Below are 25709 nucleotides of genomic sequence, written 5' to 3' on the forward strand. Positions count from 1 at the left end.
TCACTCCTCGTCCCACCTGACCCCCTTCCTCCCCTCCCTACCTCACCTGACCACCCCTCCGCTCCCCACCCGAACTCCCCTCGCCACCCCAGCTCCTCGCTGCCTTACCCGACCCTCCTTCCCCTCCCTACACGAGCTCTCCTCCCCACCCCACCTCCTCCCCGCTGCAGCCGAACCTCCCTCCCCTCCCCCTCCTCCCCCCTCCCCACCCAGCCTTCCTCGTCGGACTGACCCCCCAACCAGCAGCGAAAGGGGTCGCACACTGATTCTAAGAATTGCGGGAATTAGCTTGTGACCCCTTTGGCTGCTGGCTGGGGCCCCAGGCCGGCGGGGAGGGTCCGGCGGGGGGGGGGGGGGGGGGGGGGGCGGCGGTGAGGGAGGGGGTGGCAAAGGGGCAGGGGGTGGAGTAGGAAGGGGGCGCAAGGAGGGGAGGAGGGGTAGGGGTGAAGGGGACGAGTGGGGTGGGGAGGGGGACGCGAGGGGAGGAGAGGAGGGGGAGGGGAGAGGGGGTCGGGTGGGGCGAGGAGGGGGAGGTGAGGGGAGGTCAGGTGGGACGGGTGGCGAGGAGAGGAGGGGGAGAGGAGGGAGTCAGGTGGTGTGGGGAGGGGTAGGGGGAGGAGAAGGGGGGTTGGGAGGCGAGCAAGGGGGGGGGGGGGGGCGTTTTAATATATATATATATATAATTTTTTTTTCTTAATGTTTAACTTATATATATATATATATATATATATATATATATATTTTAATTTTTAAATTTAATATTTTTTAATTTGTTCCTTTAATTTTAATTTTAATTGTTTTGATTTTTTTTTAATGTTTTGTTTTTAAATTTTTATAATTAATTTTAATTTAATTTTATGTAATTTTTTATTTTTATAAATTTTAATTAAAAAAAATTTAATTCTTAAATTTTTATTTTATTTTGTTTATTTAAATTATTTAATTTAAATATTTTTTTAATTTTTATTTTAATTGATTTTTTTTCCTTAAGTTTTTTTTTTAATTATTTTAATTTTTTTTCCAATGAGGTTTTTATTTTTTATTTGTTTTTAACTTAAAAAAAATGGTTTTAGTTTTTTGTTTTGTTTTTCTTTAAATTATATTTGTTTTTGAAAAAATTTCATTTATTTATTAATTTTTTGATATATATATATATATATATATATATATATATATATATATATATTTCAATTTTTTTATTTTTACAAGTTAATTTTGTTTTTTTTTTTTACATTTTTTTTGTTTATATATATATATATATGTATATATATATATATATATATATATATATGTATTTTTGCATTTAATATTTTTTTGTCATTCTCTTTAAATTTAATTTTTATGTTTTATTATTAACATGAAAATCACCAACTTTAAAAAAAATATCTACATTTAATTCATTAGAGAATTTAAAGTGTAAAAAATAAGCTCTCTAAACAAAAAGGGTCGATGCTCATGAGCACTTTTCAAAATAAGATGAAAATCACTAACAAAAAAAAAAATGTTCACACTTGATACATAAAAAAAATGTAAAGTGTCAAAAATAAGTCTTCTAAAAAAATGTGTTGATGATGCATCAACACTTTTCAAAATCAGCATGAAAATCACCATGTATTATGAATCACCATTTTTCAAAATCGAGTGATTTTTTGCTACTTCAAAAAAACAGGTACTAGGTCATTTTCCCATTTGATTGGTAACTATGTTTTTTCTTCCCTACCCCCAGTACTAGATGTTGGTGTTTCTTCTTGCTGTGTGGAGGTAAGGGCGTGTTTCTCAATGAATACCTCCCTATCCATGTCCACAAAGTCAGCCCACAACGCATGGTTCTTTAGGTGGTTTAAGGAATCCATGGCAATGAGATTGATGAGGCCATGATGGGCAATGTGCTGGTGCTTCCCCTCCCTCAATTTCTAGCTCATTTCAATGATGGAATGTAAGAGGAAATGTGGAAGACTGAGCCTCTTTGGAATTGGAAACTCTGTATGGAACCTTAGCTCATAGAGAAACCTAAATTGATAGGCATACACAATTCTCAACCTCCCCTCACAGGATATGTACTTGAGGATGTGATAGGCCACTTCATCCCAAGGGTAAGGGAGGCTCTCTCTTCTTACTCTATTTTTGTCTTCCACAAGCTTCTCTTTATGGAGGAAGAAATTTTTCTTGGCTGTAACATTTATTGCCTTATCCTCCTTGACCCATTGAACTCCTAAGGTTATGGTGGATACTTTGGTTATGACCTTTGCATTCAAATGGATTGAAAGTCCTCTTACAATAGTAGTGGCACTATTTTCTCCTGTGAGAATTGAGGGCCATGGAAAATCCATGGCTTACCTCATCATCATACCCCATTAATTGCTCAAATAATCCCATCCACTTATGTCTCAGAAAAATGTCCCTAACAAGAGGATGTTGATGGATTATTTTGGTGTCTATGGGTTCTCTTCGATTGAAACCTCCTCCCATTGCTCCTACTTCTCCTTCTCTAAGTTATCTAAGGGAATTTTCAATATTTTTCTCTGAGCAGTCTCAGGTGCAGAGGTAGTGGCTAATGTTTTTCTTTTTGTGTCAGAGGAGGAGAAGGATGATACCCTTAACTATGGTAAAAACTTTCCTTTTCTTATAATGCAAGGGTTTGCTATAGGGTACCCATAGTAAGCAAAATTCTTCATGCAATTATATGAAAATTAGAGAGGGAGGAGGCCACTTACCCTTTTTAGGATGACTCTCTCATGTTCATGGGGGTTTGAGGAAAATTTCTGGTGGTTTTGGCTCCTTTTCTCCCCTTAATTCATCCCTGTAGCTTCTCTTATGTGTTCCTGTAGCACTTCAGGTCCTCCTGTAGTAGTGGTATCCAGTCTTGTAACACCTACAAAACTCAGCCTGTAGCAATTTAGTGGCACCCTAGGTAGACTCTGGTAGCATCTAGCTCATCCTTTGGTACCTTGGTGGGTCTCTCCAACTGTTTTCTAGGAATGAGAAATTGTGCAAGTGGAATCAAGCCTTGTACTTTTATTCCCTTTTGTGGTAATGGGCTCAGAGCACTTTGGTGACTTGGCCCTTGCATGAATTTCCTCTTTTAACCGTTGTCCCCACTCCTTGTAATTATCACTCCCCCTAGATTGGAGTTTTCACATTGCATGGGTGGCTGAGTAGATTGTAGTTTACTAATCGAAGGTGGCCAAGTTTATTGGCCACCGCCAACCACTAAACACTCTATTCTCGTTCATTACACACATTATTTTACTATTATGGGCATAGGGAAGAGGTGAGGGGTGTCATACCTAAGCCTACCTGTGATGTCAAATTGTTGGAGATGCATGCATGTTGCTGCTAAGATGATGATCGATTAAATTCCCTCTAGAGGTGTTGACTTCCTTTGTTTTCTTATGCACATGTTTTCACAGCATAATGATGTAGTCGACTGATGAAACCTTTATTCCATGCATGCCTCGTTCTAATGTTCGATCTGCTGTTGCTGGAGTGGATATGTGACCTTAGAATTTCTCCTTAGGGATGGCATGACTTCTCTAGACCTCATTAATGGCCTCTTTATGCCTTAGGGTGGTCAAATATTCATTTTGGAGCTACAAGAATGTTTGGTCTATGGTCTAGTTGGATCTATGCAGGTTGCTACCGGGCTGATCTCCTTCCTGTAGCAATCACTCCGTTCCTCCTAAAAAACTCATATTGCATTTAGGGACTTGGACAAATTATAATGGGTCTAGAGACATGAACATAATCTTCAGAAGGTGGTGAAAGTTTGTGAAAAATAAAAAGGTGAAGGCGTAGTCCTTTTTTGTGTGTGTGTTTTTTTTTTATATGGTTAGAGGTGGAATCTTAAGGATGAAATTGGCTAAACGAAAGTGGATGAGGGGTGAAGAAATTTGGGTGGACCTATCCCAAAATTTCCCAGGGAAAAACATGTCCTTTTGGCTCCTTTTTCCAAGTGGATTTCCCTCCTGTATCATTTTAGGTTGCTCCTATAGCAGTTCAGGACAATCCTGTAGCATTGCAAGAATGAGGCAAAATATGGTTCAATTGCTTGTTAAATGATGGAGAGAGGTAGGGAGGTGGATGAATGATGATGAAAATGCAATGGTTGGATGGGAAAAATGGAGAAATGTACTGTGGACCCTATTGATGTAAGGACACCTCCTTGTGCCTTATTATCTTTTTTTTCTCTCTTTTTGTTTTTTGAGTCATGCAAACTTCTTCTGAGAGGTTTTCAACCTGCATGCTTGCCCTAGGCACCTCAAAGGAGGTTTTCACTTGAGGATATTTTCATCTTATTTTTCTTGTCTTTTTTATTTTTTATTTTTATTTTTTTCTTATTTCTTTTTTGCTCTTGTGTTGCCTCACTGAGGTTTTCAACCCTAGACTTGGACTTAGATGCCTCATGGAGGTTTTCATCTAGGTCCTTTAATTTTTCTTTTTACTTTTTCAGAAGATTGGTGGACTGAGGGCTATGAGCCTCCAAATCACATTCAACTTCTTGCTAATTGAACTAATAAACTCTTCTTTGGACAGAGGTCTTTTGTACAACTTTAGCTTGTAGCCATTAACAAGCAAGGGAATACCTTCCTCATCAATTGTTTTGATTTGGATAGACCCATTATCATGACATATTTCCACTAGATAGGGGCCAAACCATCTTGTCATTAATTTTCCTTTGAAATATTTGAATTTGGAATCATACAACAGGGCACAATCACCTTCTTGAAAAGTCCTCTCCCTAATGTGTTTGTAATGCCAAATATTCCTTTCTAGCTGGATTACCTCAATGTGTAGGAGAGCTTGCCACCTGAATTCATATAAACCATTGATTTGGAGCAGCCTCTCTTGTTGTGTTGCAGTGTCCAAGTATAACTAAGCTACCATCCTTAAGGTATTGTATTCAAATTCAATGGACAACATGGCCTTCTTCCCATAGACTATTTTGAATGGGGTAAATCTAGTGGTGGTATTCCAAGTGGTGTTGTAGGCCCAAGTGGCTTCTACAAGTCTATTTTCCCAATCCTTTATGTTGCTACTAACAACCCTAGTCATAATGTTCTCCAATGCTCTATTTATGACCTCCACTTGCCCATTCGACTGAGGGTGATAGGAAGTTGTTGCTTCATGGGGTCTTTGATCATATTTGATGTGAATTGTGTCCCTTGATCAATGACCAACTCTCTTGGAAAACCAAACTTTTAGAAGATTTTCTACCTTAGAAACTCAACCACCTTCTACTCAATTTCTTCCTTTATTGTCTTTGTTTCAACCCATTTAGTCAGGTAATCAGTGCACACAATGATATACTTCTTCTGTCTTGATGGGGGATCAACGTGCCTAATGAAGTCCATGCCCCATTTCTCAAATGACTCTAGAGTCACTTGAGGTTGTAAGGGAATTTCATCCTTAAGTGTGGACTTACCCATCCTTTTTCATTGATCACACCTGGTGGTGTACCTTCTTGCATCTTGATGTAGAGTGGGTGAGTAGTAACATGTTTGTAGAAATTTGAAGGTTGTTCTCTTACCAACAAAGTGACCTCCACAAGGTCCATCATGGCATGCTGAGAGGATTTCAAAGGCCTCCTCTTGCCTCACACATCTCCTCAAGAGATGGTTTGGCCCCAACTTAAAAAGATTCCCCCCAATCTAAGTGAATGGGTCACCTTTCCTAATAATCTTTCTTTTCTCCTTGGAGGATAAATTAGGAGGGAACCTCCCTGCAACCAAGTAGTTGGATATATCACAAAACTAAGGAGAGATCACTGATATGGAAAAGAGGTGTTCATCTGGGAGCTGATCATCTACTATTTCCTCATTTTCTGCAGGCAAGGTTAGCCTTGACAAGAAATATGCAACAACATTCTCTTTCCCTGGTTTGTCAATAACAGTCAAATCAAATTTCTGCAATAATAACAACCATCTAATTATCCTATCATTGACATCAGGTCTATTCACTAAATACTTAATGGCTACATGATCAATGTGGAAAAAAGTTTGATATCCAATTATGTAATGCCTAAACTTGTTCAAAGAGTGTACCACAAGCAAGAATTTATTTTCAGTGACTATATAATTTAGCTCAGATTTAGAAAGGTTCTTATTGGTGAAATAGATAGCATAAGGCAATTTTTCTTCCACTTCTCCTAAGGTTGCCCCTACAACTTTATCTGATGCATATGTGTGTATATGGAAAGGTAATGCCCAGTTGGGTCCTCTAAGGATGAGTGTAATGATCAACTTTTCTTTTAGCACTTTAAAGGCCTCTTGAAAAATTTTTGTCCAACATAAATTTGAATCTTTAGCTAGTAGTCCAAATAAGGGTGAAGCCAATTTACTGAAGTATTTAATGAAACTTCTATAATACCCATGTGATCCAAGGAATCTCCTGGCATATCTTTACTTTTAAGGGATATGGACCCTTTTAATGATGGAAATTTTGTTGGGGTCAACTTGTATCCCTTCCTTGGATATGGAATGGCTAAGGACAGTCCCTGCATTCATAAAAAAATCACATTTCTCAGGACTCAATGAAATATTCATCTCAATGCATTTCTTTAAGACTTTTCATATATTAGAAAGAGCTTCTTGGAAGTCACATACATAAGGAGTGAAGTCATCCATGTATATCTCAACAGTGTCATGAAGAAGGTCAACAAAGATACTTAGAATTGTCCTCTGGAAGGTAGCAGAGGCATTTCATAGACCGAATGGAAGGATCCTATAGGAAAAAGTACCCCAAGGACATGTGAATGTGGTCTTATCTTGGTCCTCAGGGTTGATCTGTATTTGGTTGTACCCACTAAATCCATCTAGGAAGGAGAAGAATATCTTCCCTGCAAGGCCATATAGGACTTGGTCAATGAAGGGAAAAGGGAAGTGGTCCTTATTTGTATCCTTATTAAGTTCTCGGTAGTCAACATAGATCCTCCACTTCCCATTTTTCTTGGGGACTATAATGAGAGGGGACACCCACTCACTATCTGAAATGGGGTATATGAACCTTGCATCTAGTAGATTTTGTAATTCTTCTTTCACAATGTCCTTAAGAGATAGGTTTATCCTTCTATGGGGTTGGCACACAAGCTTGCATCCCTCTTTGATGTAGATATGATAAGTACAAACTGAGGGATGCACACACTTCATATTATTATAGTCCCAAGCAAAATCATCCAAGTGCTACCTCAACACATTGCATAATTGTTCTTCCTGCTCGGATGAGAGAGGGGTTGATATTTAGAGTTATGGATGGGCTAATCTCCACAAGCTTTGCATGTTCTAGGTTAGAGTCAACATAGCACAAATCAGTCCAAGGATTACTCTCAAATTCCTTTATCATTTCATCAACATGCATGGAAATGGGAGCCTGATTTTGTAAGATATGGTTGATAAGGTCATCTTCATCAAGCTCCCTTCCTCCTATATCAGTGTCTAGTGTGTAGATTGGGCAGAGGGATGCTTGATAAAATTATTCCTCTTCCTCATCCTCTAACCACAAGGGAAATTCATGCTCAATAGAAGGTTGAGTAGGAGGATACAACACAAGTTGTTTTGATAGATGCCCATTCTTGATGGTCATGTTCCCAACCTTGCAACTAATGTAGGCATCAACAATGGCTAACCAAGGTCTTCCTAGGATGAGATGATAGCCATTAAACTTATTTTTTGGCTCGAGGATAAGGAAATCAGTGGGGTACTCCCAGGAGTCAATGGATACCATTACATCCTCAATAACTCCCTTAGGAGCTACTGTGGATCTATCTGCAAGTTGCAGTACTGTAGTGGTCTTCCTCAAGGCCCCTTGGAGGTTGAGATTGAGCATGGTTTCCCTGGTCATCACATTGATTATAGCCTAGTAGTGGATGTGCACATTGATGGCATCATGGTCCCTAATACCTCGATTGAACTTGGGGACATTACCCTCCCAAGCATCAGATCAGACAACTATCTAACAACACTGGTAGTGGGGGTATCTCTTCTTCTTCTCCTAGGAATTTTGAAACACTCTTCCTTGATAAGCTTGTTGTAAATGGGGACATCTTTGATTGCCTAGAGAAGGGGTATTTTGACACACAAGTTCTTCGATTCTTCTAGAATTTCAGCCTCTTATGGGGTATGTTGTTTAGGGTAGACCAACCTTTCAGGGTAAGGAGGTGCATTGGCTTGAGGGGAACTGTTGGCTTGATGGGCCCTTGTAGGTTTTAACCCCGTACATAAATTACCTGCATACGAATTCTAAAACACAGAAAATAAACAATGCGAGAGCATAACACATAAAACACATATACACATAGATTTTCCCCTGGATCCCAAAACCGGGACTACCAGCTTGATTTTTCATTATGTTCCTTTCAATGTTACAATACATATTTATACATGCCAATTCATCCAATACCATGGACCAAAAACCATCGTGTCCAAAACCATGGACCTAAAACCATCGCGTCGAAAAACCATGTGCGAAAAACATGCACAAAACCATACGTAGGTCTGCCTAACCTAATATAGGGTCCAAAACCAAAGTTTTTTGGGACACTGCCCCTGAACACATAGAGTGGGGTTACCAGCACCCCTCAAACTCCCTGTGACTACCCCCGCTATGTAATCGATGCAACGAAGGGGGGGGGCTCCGCCCCCCTTCTAACCCCCCAGTTAACTACGTGGGCTAGTCGTGGAAAGAATATAACACAACCCAACATTCTCCCACTTGTTGTTTTCTTTCCACAGGGGCCACATGAGAGCTTAGTCATTTATCCAACCCTGCAATGCCTATTGTTTCTCTACACCAAGAGAACTTCTCAGAGCTCACAAATTTTGTCAATGCATTTGCAGTATTCTTCAAAGTGTCCACCTTTACCAACAACACCTTTTTGTCTTCTATATATCCCTCACAAAGTGATACTGAACATCAATGTGCTTTGTCTTTGAATGATATGTAGGGTTCTTTGCCAAGAATATTGCACTTTGGCTATCACAGTCTATCCTTATATCTCCCTGTACTAACCCCATACTTGAACATAATCTCTGCAACCAAACTGCTTCCTTGCTTGCATGAGTGGCTGCCATGTATTCTGCCTCTACAGTTGATAGTGCCACTACAGATTGTTTCTTACTCATCCAATTGACTGCACCTCCAAATAGGTTAAACAAATACCCACTTGTAGATCTTCTCTGATCCAGATCTCCAGCCCAGTCTGCGTCAACAAAGCCACGAATATCCAACACTCTATCCAATCTTGGTCTTCCTTGGTAGCACAAACCATAATCACTAGTGCCACGCAAATACCTGAAAAACCGCTTCACTGTTGTCCAGTGCTCATTCCCTGTTTTTGACATAAACCTGCTCAATACTCCCACTGCATGTGCAATGTCTAGTCTAGTACAGACCATTGCATACATCAGGCTACCGACTGCACTTGCATATGGAACATGGGACATGTCCTATTCCTCTTCTTGTGTCTTGGGACACTGTTCAATAGATAACTTTACACCTACAAGAATATGAACCTTCATCGGTTTACTATCCTGCATATTAAACCTCTGCATTATTGTCTCGACATACTTCCTCTGGTTTAACCAGAGCTTCCTCTTTGTCCGATCTCTTTTAATTTCCATGCCCAAAATACAGTTTGCAACACCCAGATATTTCATGTCGAATTTGGAGGACAAACGAGTCTTCAAATCATGGATAATTTCTTTGTCATTTCCAACCAGCAACATATCATCCACATACAAGACCAGATAAATAACACAGTCACCAATTAATTTAAAATACACACTGTGATTTGCTTTGCTTCGGGTGAAGCCAAGTCCCCGTATAAATGTATCAAATTTTTGATACCACATCCTTGGTGACTGTTTTAACCCATACAAAGACTTCTTTAACTTGCATACCAGTTCTTTCTTACCCTTCACCGCAAAGCCTTCAGGTTGCTTCATATAGATCTCCTCTTCGAGATCCCCATGAAGAAATGTTTTCTTCACATCTATCTATTCTACCTCAAAATCAAAAGCAGCAGCAACTGATAAAAGTAATCTAATAGAAGTTACCTTGGCAACAGGAGAAAAAATATCACCAAAATCAATTCCCGGCACCTGGGAATAACCTTTTGCTACTAATCGAGCTTTGTATTTCTCCACCTTTCCTTCTACATTCGTCTTCTTCTTGAACACCCATTTGCTGCCAATGGGTTTCCTTCCAACCGGCAACTCCACCAGATCCTAAGCCTCATTTTTGTGCAAAGATGCCATTTCATCAACCATGGCCTCTTTCTAGAGTTTTCCATCCTATGAATCTACTGCTTCCTTCACAGTTCTGGGATCATCGTCAATAATAGATAAAGCAAAATTTGAATAGAAAGTAGATGGACTATACCTTTCTGGCTGCCTTCTTTCTCGAGCTAATCTTCTCACACCCACATTTTGTGGCTCTTCATCTTCTGATTCCTCCTCGGTTTTAGAGTCTGATTCTTCCTCCTTAAGCTCAAACTCTATCTTCTCAGGTTCCTTTGGTTGGACTTCATGTTTACTAACATCTTTTACCTCTTTGAACACCACATCTCAGCTGTACACAACCTTCCTTGTTACTGGGTTCCAAAAATTATAACCCTTTAAACCATCCTTATGCCCAGTAAATATGCACTTTTTAGATTTACTATCCAACTTGGTTCATTTCTCCTTTGGAACATGTACATATGCATCACATTCAAATACCCTCAGATGTGAAAGAGAGGGTTTCTTACCAGTCCATACCTCTTGTGGAGTCTTATCCTCCAACGCTGATGAAGGTGATCTATTGACCAGGTAACATGTTGTCTCCACTACCTCTGCCCATAATTCCTATCCTAACCCGGCACAACTGAGCATGCTTCTTGCCCTTTCCATCAACGTCTTGTTAATTCTTTCTGCAAATCCATTTTTCTCAGGTGTGTATGGAGTAGTCTTCTGCCATGCTATACCACACTTCTTACAAAATTCTTCAAATTCCTCACTGCAAAACTCTCCACCATTATCTGTCCTCAACACCTTTATCTTCTTCTTTGTCTAGTTTTCCACCAGAGCCTTAAATTCTTTAAACCTGTCAAAGACTTCAAATTTCTTCTTAAGGAAATATATCCATGTATTCCTTGAGAAGTCATTTATAAATGATACATAGTACATAGACTTACCCAGTGATGGAACCTTCACAGGTCCAAACACATCACTGTGCACAACTTCTAATATCTGTTTTTCCCTCTTACCACCAGAGGGGAAACTCACCCGATTCTGCTTCCCATATACACAATTTTCACAGAAATCAAAATCTAGAGAGCTATTACTCATACCTTCTACCATACCTTTACCATGAAGTATTCGAAGGCCCTTCTATCCAATATGTCCAAGCCTTTAATTCCACAACATGGTCTTCTCTACAGAGACCACAGATTTTCTACTCCACTTTCAAGAACCACAGAGCTGTTGCACCCATCAACAACAGTGCTACCTTGTATCTTTTACAGAGTTCTAATCCGAACTCCCCGCATCAATACTAGTGCTTCCAGAACCATCTTGTGGGTATCCTTCTTGAACACTGTTTTTACACCTGCATCATCCAGCTTACTTACAGAAATCAAATTTTTGGCCAATGCAGGAATATGCAGAACACCCGGAAGTGTTCCAACCCTTCCACCTTGCAACTTCAACTTTACTTTTCTGTGACCAACGATTCTAGCCTTCCTATCATCCCATAAGAAGACATCACCACCATCGTATTTCTCATACTCGCAGAACCACTCTCTATGGGTAGTGAAGTGAAAGGATGCACTTGAGTCAATCAACCATGCCTCATGATCTACATGTGTACTTGAAGAAGCCAAGTACACATCCCCACCTTCATCTGAGGTGGTTTTCGCCTCTGTAGAAGGAGCATCATCAGATCCCTTTCCTTTACCAGGAGCTTTAGATTTACAGTCCCTTTTGTAGTGCCCTTCTTTTCCGCATTTCCAGCACACCACCTTTACAGGTTTTCCTGGAGATTTAGATCTCCCTCTAGATTTAGATCTCCCACTCGATGACTTATTTTTGTTTCTGTTCTGGGACCGTCCTCATACAAACAAGGCATCACCATTCTGGCTCTCCATATTTTTTCGTCTCATCTCCTCTGTCAGCAAGGATGAGACTATTTCATCAAACTGCAAGGCAATTGTATTGCTACTTATTCCAATAACTAGACTATCCCACGAATCTGGGAGAGAACACAACAAACTGATGCACTTATCTTCATCTTAAATTTTAATATCAACAGATAATAACTGACCTACCACAGTATTAAATGCATTCAGATGCTCTGTCACCGAGTCTCCATCTTTCATCCTTAGGTTATGCAGATTTTTTCGCAGGAACAGTTTATTCACCAAAGAATTAGATTGGTACAAAGTCCCTAACTTGTCTCACAAAGCCTTTGCCGTAGCTTCTCCCGATACATTCAGAAATACTGAATCTGAGACACACAATCGTATTGTGCTCTTTGCATTCCGATCCAACTTCTTCCATTCTTCATCAGACACTCACGTTGGTTTAGTACCCGGATCTACTGTGATCCATTTATATTTATCCACCAACAAATCCTCCATCTTGAGTTTCCACAACTCAAAACTATGACCATTAAATTTCACGATCTCTATCTTTCCACTGCACGCCATCTTCTTTCACCACCAGAATCGATCTCGCAGATCTCCCACTGAACAGGGTTTACCATAGGCCCGAGCGAAACCCCTCAACAACAAAGGCGTCCCCTTGAAGCCAAAACAACTCCGATACCAAATGTAGGTTTTAACCCCATACAAAAATTACCTGCATATGAATTCCAAAACACAGAAAATAAATAATGTGAGAGCATAACACATAAAACACATATACACAGAGATTTTCCCCTGGATCCCAAAACCGGGACTACCAGCTTGATTTTTCATTATGTTCCTTTCAATGTTACAATACATATTTATACATGCCGAAGCATCCAATACCATGGACCAAAAACCATCGCGTCCAAAACCATGGACCGAAAACCATCGCGTCCAAAACCATGTGTGAAAAACATGCACAAAACCATAGGTAGGTCCGCCCAACCTAATATAGGGTCGAAAACCAAAATTTTCTGGGGCGCTACCTCGGACCCCATAGAGTGGGGTTACCTGCACCCCTCAAACCCCCTGTGACTCCCCCCGCTAAGTAATCAAAACAACTAAGGGGGGGCTCCGCCCCCCTTCTAACCCCCCGGTTAACTATGTGGGCTAGTTGTGGAAAGAATATAACACAACCCAATAGCCCTGACCCAGGTTCGATGCTAATTAGCTAAGTAAATCCTTACACTACTAGCCCTTTCGGCATCAATCCGCAGAGCGTGGATTGAAGTCTCACCCAAAGCAGTATGGGGGGATGCAGGAACCAAGTTTCTGCACCCTGAGATGGTTGTGATGTTGGTTTTCTACCTTCAGCCCCTTCTTCGCGCATGTCGATGAGCCTTTTAGTCTTACTGATATATTCTTTTTATTTGTCCTCTAGACCTCCGCGAAGGTCTACGAAGGTCCTTCACGCAACCCTAATAGGTGGTTCAAGCACTTACGTGCCTCTACTATATAATTCCCTGAATTATCTTAAGTGTTGGCCAACTTTAACATGCATTTATGATTATCTTGGCGTAAACATATATCTCTACTTGCAGTCACATAAAATAGAGAAATGTATATATTCGCGCATCAGAGTAGCAATAAGACAAACCTAGTATTCAACATAACATAATTGCATGCAATGAACATAAGTAAAATACACAGATAATTTCAAAATACTCCTATTTGTTATTGATTCAAATATCCAGTACATACTTTAACTACCCTACGCACACAACTGCAGGGGTCCGCGCACTCAGTGACAGACTTCTACCCTAGGCCTCTGCGCACTCAGCTACAAAGCCTCTTCCTACGCTAAGAATCTTTGCTCGTAGACCCAAAAACCAACTTCCTCTGAACTACTTAGCTCCACTGAACTATCTTAGACTCCTCTAAGACCTCATTTTTATACAATCCCATGGTCAGCGAACCAAGGGAAGTTCTCATCAAGCGGACACCAACTATCTAAACTAAGGGTGGAAAACCTTTTTGACTCTTGACATCTTCATGCTCCACGACCAAAAAATGCAGAGAATTTACATTCCTTTATACAAAATTTGGGCTTTCTGCCCCAAAACTTGGGCTTTTAACCCCAAAATTGACCCTAGGGGACCCGTTCCCAACAAGCCCCCAACAAAAACATGGTGACTCACCCTCGAGTCACTTGGCTAGAGCGAAGGTCTTGTCCCGAAGACCTCCCAACTCCACTTGTACCACTACGACTTCGGTGGTGCACTGAGTTGCCTCTTGCTGTACCTACTCGACCAATTGCTCTATTTTTGGCCTTGCGTTGTCCGTTTGAATCTTGTGTTGTGTCACCTATATACTGGCTAGTTTTCCTTCGATGGTGGCTGTGAGCACATAGGCTTCATCAAGCTAAGGCCCTATTCTGGCCTTGAGGATGCCTCTTTGTGCTGCGTTGCATCCACCTACTCCTTTAGTGCCTTTGCCTCCTACAACTTTGTTAGCCTCTATGTAAGGGCAACGTTGCGTGCCGTCGCTTTGACTTCATCATATCTTTGTTGCAGCTCTCGGGCCTCTGTTTCCAACCTTTTCATGGTGGGATCCTCCTGCAAATTGGTAACCACTTCGAGTGCTTGCTTGAAGAGCGACGTGCACTCCTTTACTGTGCTATTTACAATGGCTACTGCATCTCTGATAGCGGCCTCACACTGCTCCTTTACCTCTGGCGAAGTCAAGGGATGGTCCCTCAATACAAGTTCTATGATCTTGAGGTTCAATTCCAATTGAACCTTGGCTAGCTCTTATCTCGCTTCACACGCTTTGGCAGCAAGCTTCTGAATTCGTTCATCCACTGGCGCATCTTTTGGAATATCCAGCTCGGGGATGGACTTGCATGCCTCCACCACTACCTTGGTAGTGTTCTCATTCTTCTTCGTGACAGCCTTAAAGAGCTCAATGGAAAAAGTCTTCTCGGCAAACATTTGGGTATTTTTCACCTTCTACTCATTGATGACGTTCAATGCTCGCTGTTCCCGAGCCCGAAGTTCTATGATCACACCATCATGTAGGGTGTGAAGGGCTTCTCTTGGATGCACATCCAAGTTTATCCTGACCTTCTGGAGGGCTTGGAGAGTGACCCGATCATACTCTGCTTTCGTGGTTAGCGCTCCATCTGGCAGTGCGATAAACCAGGGGTCCAAGGGGCGAACCATTTCTGCTGCTTCAACTTTCCCAGGTGCCAAGTTGGTTGACGTCGCGCTAATTCAACCCATACTGGTTTGCACTTGTGACGCCTGGATCTGAAGCTCGCATAGAACCATCTGAATGGCACCCAAGGCTTGCTTTTGCTACTGCTCAAACTGTTGTAGCAGTTCCACTTTGGCATCCCTCGCCGTATCACCAATGTCATTCAGATCACCTTCTGTCAAGGTGATTGAGTCACGAGATGTCTTTCTAGCCTTGGAATTCTTCCGCGGCCCTACTTTCTCTAGTTCCGTGTTGCGCTTGATCCGTAACAGAGTAGTCTCCGGGTCCGCTCCTCCTTGCCTTGTCTACTGTTCCTCCTCCTCTTCTGTTTCCGAGGAAGGCGACTTCTGACTCCTATCTGAGTCATGCTTCTCTTCTTCCTCTATCTATTTTTTGGCCGTTTGCTCTGCCCTGGCTTTGTCCTTAGTGTCCTTCTTCCATTTTTCTGCTAGTTGTTCCATCTTTCGCTTGGCACCTTCCTTCTTTCGCTGCACTACAGACTTGCTAGACCCCGCTGTCAAGTCCGAAGCAGTGCACCAATTTTCCAGCCAGTGGTCGAGGACCGCTACGATCGCGCCATCTATGGCTAGGTATGGAAGGTCATACCACTTTTGTTTGGGGTCCTTTCTTGCATGCATGGAGACATGGTGGATGTCCGCCTTGAACTCCACATACTCTGTAAATTGATCAAAAACTATGGGTGATAATCGTGGCTTGCGGTTGATGGCTATGTGGATACTCATCTCCATCAAAAGCCAGAACACATTGCTATCCTTAACCATTTGGGGGTCCTTCGTAGCCCAAAGCGAAGTGAACTTCACTGCTTCTGGTAAGTCTTGTGCGACTGGAGGAAACTGACTATCCTCTGGTAACTCCCACGTGACTAGCACTATGGACAATAAAACAACCATGCATAGTGAAATGTTTTACTTTGATCCTGCGCCTCTCTACAGTTCACGAGGAACTCACTGTAGAGGTAGCGTGCCCAGTTGAAATATTTCCCTCCAAGCACTGGGCCTCTAAAGACACTACTGGTGCCGACACTTCATCTGCACGACACTTCCACATAATCTTGCCTGCTAGGATCTGAGTGGCTACCTTGACCGTGGGGTTAGTTATGCTAGTGATGGAGTAGCCACGCGACTTCTTTGCGAGCTTAAATTTGTCCTTCTTTGCTTCGGCGAGGTCGCTCTCACCTGTCTTTCCTCCAAATGCCATGGCCAGATTTTCTCCTGCGTGCGACAACCGAGTGATCCTATGGATCAGCATGTCAGTGATTGGTATCAGCTCCTCTAGCCACAAGCACCCATCGTGCACTAAGCACAAAAGTTTCTTGATCACTACCATGGTTATGGGCATGCGGTTGTAATGCGGTACCCATAGCATGTTTAATAGACCAGCCTTATCCACCCATTTTACTCACTTCCTTGGCTCCAGTATGGTCACATCGGAGTCTTTGTAGAAATCCGTCGCTAAGTCTGGAAAGCGTTTAGTATTAGCCAAATCCCAGTCCTCCAATTTTAAATGGGGGACACACTCTAGGTGCGGTCCTTCAAAGACAATTTTATCTGGCAGTAAGGGTGTATGTAGCATGACCTTGCTTTCATCAATCTCCTTTGGAACCTTTGTTTTACCTCTGTGCGGAGGAATGTACTCAGGCAGTTTAGAGATAGGGTCAGACCCCTCAATGTCAACATCTTCCTCCCCCATGTCAATGTCTTCCATGCCCACATGGAGTTCTTCAACATCTACTTCAGGCTCTAGGTCAATTACCTTGCCCTTCTCCTGCGTAGTGGGCTTTTCTGTCTATGGGTGCTTTCTAGGTGATGTGCGCACCGGCTGTTGCACTTTTTGCTTATATTTCTTTGATTTTGGACCCTCTTTGGTCAGCGTAGGTCTCAGCCTGGGCATCCTTGGTGATTTAGGCACTTATTTCGGTACTTCGATGCTCTCAACCTCTGGGGCATCTCCCTTGACTGTCATTGCTACTTCTGGGGTAGTTCCCTCAGCTGCCATTGCTTCTCCTACACTCATGGTTTATGCGGGCGTCGAAATAATGCTAGACAACAAATCTTACATTTCCTTTGGAAATTTATCAAACACTGAACTCGGTATCAGAGCTTCAAAGTCTTCACGGTTCATACGCACCTGAGATTTTAAAACCTCAATTCTCAAAATGCCAAGTGTTTTTCGTTGGGCAGCCACTTGTAATTTATAGGCATTTTCGAATTAAAATCAAATAGTTCCCCCCAAAATTCGTTCATAAATGCTGGATTGGTGGCATATTTTCACAGATCTTGCCCTTAAATTTTGACTTAAATGTTGCCCCCCCCCACCCGGCTCCATTTGGTCATTTTCCCACTGTCAAGTCATGAACAGTGACCATAAAGGTCACTTTCCAGCTACCCTGCATGGTCCCTTCTTGGATAATGCAGCTCCCTGCATGTTTCTACTAATACTGTGACATTAATTCATTCCACACAATTCCCCAATCACGTAGCTCCCCAAACCGGGCAGTGTAGTTTATAGTCCTGCGCCTCCTTTCAGCTACCTGGAACGCTAAGACTATTTTTTCATCATGTAGTCATATAGCTGGATTGCCGACGTATAGCTTCAACCGGCTACCATTTACCTACCCTAGGAATGGTTCTCCATTCAACTTTACCAACTGAACTGCTCCACCATCGGTAATCTCCTTGATGACATAGGGCCCCAATTTTCCCGGAAATTTATCAAACTTGCTGTCATATAATATAACTAAATCATTTACCTTGAAGGTGCACAGTTTGATGTGTCGACCATACCATGCCTTTTCATGTTTCTTTTGGACTTGTTGATGGACTTGGGCGAGGGTGTAAGCAGTGGAGGTGAAGATGGAGGTGGTGTGGGTGGATGAGGTATTCGCGGGAACCCTTGTTTTATCAACTGAATAATGCTTTGTGGAGAAGCCTGTGCTGCTTCCTCGTCGTCACTTAGAGGAGATTCGATCAATGGGCTATATTCAGGGCCTCTTCTTCCTTCGTCCATGAAATTTCTTCCACTTCATGTAGCTCCAACCATCAAGGCAACTGCATAACCCACTTTTCACAAAATAGCATCTTAATCCAAGTATTTAAGGACCTTAAATACTTACCTTGCGGTCCTTTAAAGAAGCGCCACACCTCTTCGCTGTAACTGAATGAAGTATTGACCATGAACTCTATCACAAATCCTCCTATGATACGATCGAGCCAATGATCGATAGTGTGTGCGATCTGAACTTCAGAGACTTCCAATCTCTGCACTAACTTCGGGGTCCAGACAATCGGACCATCAAACCTCCACCTCCCTTGGCCATCTGCCAACTTCACGATCCACTCATATAATTCAATTGGGAAGGAACATAAGAAGATTTCATGTATCTCTGTGTACATATATATGTCCAACCACTTTTATTTCGTCAATTGCGGATTCTTGTTTTCCTGTGCCGCGAATTCGTGGATATTTCTATCCAACTAGTGTTCGATCTCTTTTTTAGTTGGGTTCCAATGATGCAAAACCACACATCTCATTATGCAGATCCTGATCCCGGCAATAGAACCATTTGTTGGCTTGATGGGCCCTGACCCAGGTTCGGTGCTAATTAGCCAAGAAAATCCCTACATTACTGGCCCTTTCGGCATCAATTCGTGGAGCACAAACTGATGTCTCACTCGAAGTAGTATGGGGGGATACAAGAACCAAGTTTTTGCACCCCGAGATGGTTGTGATGTTGGTTTTCTAGCTTCAAATCCTTCTTCGCACAGGTCGATGAGCCTTTTAGGCTTACCAATATATTCTTCTTATTTGTCCTCTAGATCTCCTCGAAGGTCTACGATGATCCTTTGCACAACCCTAATAGGTGGTTTAGGCACTTACAAGCCTCTACTATATAATTACCTGAATTATCTTAAGTGTTGGCCAACTTTAACATGCATTTATGATTATCTTCGCATAAACATATATCTCTACTTACAGTCATATAAAACAGAGAAACGTATATATTCGTGCATCAGAGTAACATTAAGACATAAACTCAGTACTCAACATAACTTAATCACATGCAATGAACAAAAGTAAAATACACAGGTAATTTGAGAATACTCCTCTTTATTATTGATTCAAATATCCATTACAGACTCTGATTACCTTGCGCACACAGTTGCAGGGGTATGTGCACTCAGCTACGGACTTCTACCCTAAGCCTCTGCGCACTCAGCTACAAAGCCTCTTCCTACGCTAAGACTCTTCGCTCTTAGACCCAAAAACCAACTTCCTCTGAACTACTTAGCTCCACTGAACTATCTTAGCCTCCTCTAAGGCCTCCTTTTTATACAATCCCATGGTCCACGAACCAAGGGCGGATCTCATCAAGCTGACACCAACTATCTAAACTAAGGGAGGAAACCCTTTTTGACTCTTGACATCTTCACACTCCGCGACCACAAAATGCGGAGACTTTACATTCCTTTATACAAAATTTGGGCTTTTTGCCCCAAAACTTGGGATTTTAACCCCAAAATTTACCCCAGGGGACACGTTCTCAACATGAACTCTCTTCCTTCTCTTATTTAAGCTCTCCAGGTGGAGAAGGTGGGTGATTATCTGGAAGCACCTTCCCGGACAAAAGGTTGATCTCTTGGATTTCCACAACTTAAGCAGGATAGGACGTCTCCCCAATATAAACATGTTGTTCCTACTTATTGTTTGGGTTTAGATGGGTTGAGTAGGAGTTTGAGGTTTCTTAGGTGGGTATGGTGAGGGAGCTATGGTTGAGTTTGAGGTGGAGGCATTAAAGTAGGAGGTTGGGTTGTTTGAGGCCTCCACCCTTGTGAGGAGTTTCCCCATTGGGAATATTGAGGTGGGTATGGCTACAAAGGAGGGTTAATAGGATGGGGATGATAATGAGGAGTATAAGGCCAATGAGGAGCTATGGGCCATGATTAATTAGTGGAAGGTTACCAAGGCTGGAAAGGTGCATTCTGAATTGGATTATAATGATCATCGTGTGCACCTTGCATGCCCCGTTGATACGACCGAGGGCCTTGAGTCCTCGGTTGGTTAATGAAGCAGAGTTGCTCTGAACCACCTTCTGTCCCTTGGTATACAACTTTCAGACCTGGCGGAGAGGGACACTTATCTGTTGCATTATTTTCTTCACAGGCAGAGTAGACTTCTATGAAATTTAGTGGGCACTCATTCCTAGGGTGTCTCTCAGTGCACCTACGACAGAAGATAGTTAGTACCCTTTATATTTCCTCTTGCTTCCTTTTAAATTGCATAGTATCCATTTGTAGGGAAAAGGTATGCAACATTTCACTCTTAAAATCCTCTAACATACTTCCTATCTCATTTTTGATGGCTGATGTAGAGGGATATGAACTAACCAAGCCTTGGCTAGACCTACCCCTTTTCCTAGCAGCCCTAGAGTGATTCCTGAATACTGTTTTAATGTCATCATAAGGCAATTGGTAGATGTCACCTCCAGAAAACGTGTTGAGGGTTTCCATTACATCCTCCCTAATCCCTCAGAGAATAACTATCTTGAGTGACTCAAGGTCATAGGTACAGTTAGCTCTCCTATAATTGAGTTGGAATATTTCCTCATAGTCTCAGGATACATTTGGTCCTAGGGTCATCCTAAACATTTCCTCTCTTTTTTCTTTGGACCTACAGTAATCCCTATACTTGTCATTAAAGGCTTGTTGCATTTGGGCCCAAGTAGTGATGATGCTTCCATGTAAACCCATACACTAGCGCAAGGCTTCATATTTAAGGGTAGATGGAAACAACTTCAACATCTTTTCATCAGAGGCATAGTCCTAGGTCCTACAAACAAAAACAAATTCAAACATGAAGGTGCTAGGGTCCTCAGAGGTTAGGCCATGGAAATGTGGGAGGGAAACATGGCTTATGTTATTCATTATGGCCTCCCCATTGGTTTCTATGATAGGTAAAAACTCATTTTGTCTATTTTCAGTGATGGCTTGGGTAGGTGAGATAGGTTCTTATTCCCCTATGGGTTCCTAAAAAATTTTAGTTTGCTCATCTAGAGGGTCTTCTAAATCCCTTGTACTTAGAGAGGGAAGTTCACAATCACCAAAGAAGAATGAAGGTTGACTTCTTGAAGGGGTGGGGGTGTTTGGTAGGAATTTGTCTTGACTATCCCTACTCCTTCGACGCATGAAAGAAATAGCTCTATTTTTTTTAAGCTTTCAAATCAATAAGATTGATGCAAAACATAAAGAAAAAAACAAGTAACTCCTAAGTAGAAACAATGCCTACTTAGACACCTCTCCTACTACGACGCCAAAAAGTGATGAACCCTAGTATTTCATCAAGGATGTTGCAATTTCCAAGGCTCTCAACTTAAATTATCAATACGGTGTTCGTAAAAACTTAGAGGTGACAATTCTATAGGCATAGTAGGTTAAGTTCTACTCATGTCACCCTCATTCATTAGATTAGATCAAGGTTACAGAGACCACTCTTTCAACTAACTACAAAGATAATTTCTATGAAATTGTAGCATGATTTCAAGGTAATGAACATGATTCTAACTATATAAATGAAAATACCATTCAATAAATGTAATAATTGTAATTGCATGAAAGGAATAGAATATTCTAGTTGTAGAAATAAACCATCCTACTCTATTTGCACACTAATAAATCAATATTCTACTTGTATGAATCATTTATCTAATTGAAACTTGCTTGAGAAGGAAGAATTCAATATTCAACACAACTATGGAATTAAAAAAAAAACTAAGTCTAATCTACTTGATGTTTTGTGTTTGTAGTGGAGAAAGTATAGGGTTGGAGTGGTCTTAGAGTCTCCTAAATCATGAAATCAAAGTCTGAGGGCCATTATTCAACTTCAAAAGGAAAGAGTCAAGGTCCTAGGGAAAGTTTATTTGGATTTAAGCGGTGCTACAAGAATGCTATAGGAAGTGCTACAGGAGTCCATATTTTGCTACAAGAGTGCCTTGTTTTTCTACAGGAGTGGGTCTGAGAGCTTTATGAGGGGAAGGATGGTGCTTTGAAGCTGGAGGAAGGTGGATGAATGTTAATGAAGGATGTGGGAGCCATTTTTCCAAGCCTAGTATGCCTTAGAGGCCTATCTCACACTTAATTTCATACCCATGATGTCCTTCATTGGCCCTGAAAGGGTGATCTCGGTGGCAGAGTCTGAGATAAATATGAGGTGTCCAAGAGAAATACAGATTTATCTAAGTGAATGTTGATGAGTGTGCCAACCGCTGCAAGTCAACAACAATCCCTGCAGAATAATGAAGTACATGCATTAAATGATCAATATTACAACAAAATAAGTCAAAGTGGAAAGGATGAGTTGAATTTTATTTCTTTAAGATCTACTCTATCCTACAACATATACATACTCTAATTTCCAAATCAATGCTACTAAATTCTAAGTTGCAGAAACCAAGCACGCATAAGAGCTATAATCCAAAACTTTGCAATTTCTAAGAAATCATAAACACATTTTTTTGGTTTGTTATTGTAGATCCTCCAATCACACTTCCCATAAGAGAGGTGATATTCAACTCTGCAACTAAAATTTTTGTAATATAATTCCTAATTAAATAAGGAAAGAAATACAATGAATTGAACAAGAACAAGGAAAAAATACATGAGAGGGACTAAATCCTCTGGATTGGGCCCAAACCCAAGGGTTTAAACCCTCCAAAGTTAACTCAAATGTAGGCCAACAGTAAGCTTTTCATTGTAAAAAATAAGAGTCACATAAATCTTATGAAAGATGAAAATAAAAATATCGATCACAAGGTTCTTAGTAGCTAATTCAATCTCCAACAAAATTTTGAATCCTAATGAGCCTTTAGGATTGTTTATTTATACAAAGAGTGGTTGAGGGGCAACTCCCTTGAAAGGAGGATTGTTTCCCTCCAAAATCTAGAAATTGCTGGATCTGGTTCCCTTGGATCTTCACATTCACTTGATTTCCTTATCTGCTAGTGGATTTGAGCTATTGATGAGGAATCTTTGGTCTCAAGATGATTTGGAGAGTTAATGTAATGGACAAGCCTTCCATATTCTCTCTAGATGCCTCCAACAAGCCCCTCTATGGTAAATATCTCCAAACATGCTTCTTTTTCCTACATATTAATCACATTAGGCCATGAAATATGACAAGCACCCTTTAGTCTTCCTACTAAGCATATTGTGGCTAAAAATTCAAATTAATGTGAGAAAAGGAGTGTTTTAAGGGCTGGATGATAGCACAATGGGCCTCAAAATATACCTATTGATGAGACCCATCACTAGTATTGGTCAGCTAATAGGTATTTTAGGCCTACAGTTTATAGGTGACAAATGGATAAACTCAAGAAGAGCACTCAAACTAAGGACAAGGCTCAATCCAATAGAGAGAAGGAAAAGAATGCAATTCAAGATGCCTATCAAAGTCACTTATGACCTAGGGTTTTATGTAATAATCAATGATAATGACTTACCAAGGTGCATAAGGCCAAGAAAAGGTTTGCAAAATATTTATATAATCAACTAAAGGAGACACAATCCTTAAAAAATCCCTAAGTTGAAGCCTAGTGTTAAGCTATGGTTTTTATAGGGAAAAGTTGCCCAGGGCTTGTGACATAGCCCTAAGGGCACAAAATTAACCATGGAAAAGGCTATATTTTGAAGCAGTTGTACTCAACCCACGTGTATGGCCTCACAACAAGGCAATACACTCCTCCTGGTTGAATTCGACCCTATGCCCAAATTAATAGCTTGCCTTCAAGTGCCAAAAATGTAAGTGAATGAGAAAAACAGGTTTTAGAAAGGTTTTCAATGATGCATGATCACCTATGTAGATGCTAGTGCTTGTTCATTGTGTGATGGAGTCTAAGAAAAACCTACTTATGGAGATATCAAACACTAGAATGGAGTAAGGGCAAGAAAAACACTAGTTTTCAAAACCCTAACTACCACTTTATGAGGGGTTAAAATCACGAAGAGATATTACTTTAAGATATTCAAGGGATGTCATATATTCTCTAGTTAAAACATGCAATACTTTACCAAGATTCCATATAAACATATTCAATTTAACAAGAGCATAAAATCCATAGCAACAATTATTCCATGCAATAACCATTAAAAATATAATCAACAACAACAATGTAACTCACAAGATATGCATGATCAAATCCTTTATTATCACAAAGTGATGTATGAAAAAGAAAAATCTAGTCTCCGAGAGAAAAATTATCCACAATAGATCACATCCCCACAAGAATACAAGTCACAACAACTAGAATGAAATCCTATAGGGAGGAAGAAATAGTAAAGTGATCATGATAATCAAATGTGAGGTGGAATCTATTAATATTAGGTATGTATCAATTAAATTTAGCCTAAGAAGCCCCTAAAACAAATTTGACAAATATTAAACCTTGGGTTACAAGCCGACCCACTATCTCAATGTTAAAACATGCCATAAATTTGCACACATGCAAGTCATAAGCCTTATAAAATCTAATTTCATGATATTTTTGGGATCCAAATGTCATTTTATGGTGAGATGAAGGCTAAAAACGTGTTTTTGGTCCATGATCAGCCACCATTTGAGGAGTAACCTCAAATCCACCTCAAATAATCCTCAGGGGTCTGAAATCCAGCCGAGGTGTCATCACACCATCACCATGTGTCTCAAGTGGTCAACACAAGGCCTCCTCTCTCTAACATTAAGGCTCCATCATGTACAATAATCCCACCCTAGTGATATCATGGAATCCCATCCTCATCCGGGCTTTGAATCATGGCTATCCCATCAGGTAGTGTGAAATCCAACCTGGGGTATGTTGGGTGTAGTGGTGCAATCATTAATAATCCTCTGTGCTGGGTCAAAAAAGGTCAATGTCTTGGGTCTTGAGGATGCTCTAGGACATGTATCATTTCCTCAAATCATCAAAAGGCCCAACACTTTGATGCAAGTGAGAGGAACTACATTTTTTAATTCATCAATCTCTTTTAAAGTCCTAAGTACTTGTGGAGTGGGTGCCCTCAAGGCCTAGGATGCTATGGACCAAGTGCCAAAAATGTAAGTGAATGAGAAAAACAGGTTTTAGAAAGGTTTTCAATGATGCATGATCACCTATGTAGATGCTAGTGCTTGTTCATTGTGTGATGGAGTCTAAGAAAAACCTACTTATGGAGATATCAAACACTAGAATGGAGTAAGGGCAAGAAAAACACTAGTTTTCAAAACCCTAACTACCACTTTATGAGGGGTTAAAATCACGAAGAGATATTACTTTAAGATATTCAAAGGATGTCATATATTCTCTAGTTAA

Source organism: Pinus tabuliformis, chromosome 9 (assembly GCF_031772625.1).
Source record: "Pinus tabuliformis cultivar Carrire ecotype Pingquan chromosome 9, CPIR1, whole genome shotgun sequence".
Classification (NCBI taxonomy): Eukaryota; Viridiplantae; Streptophyta; class Pinopsida; order Pinales; family Pinaceae; genus Pinus; species Pinus tabuliformis.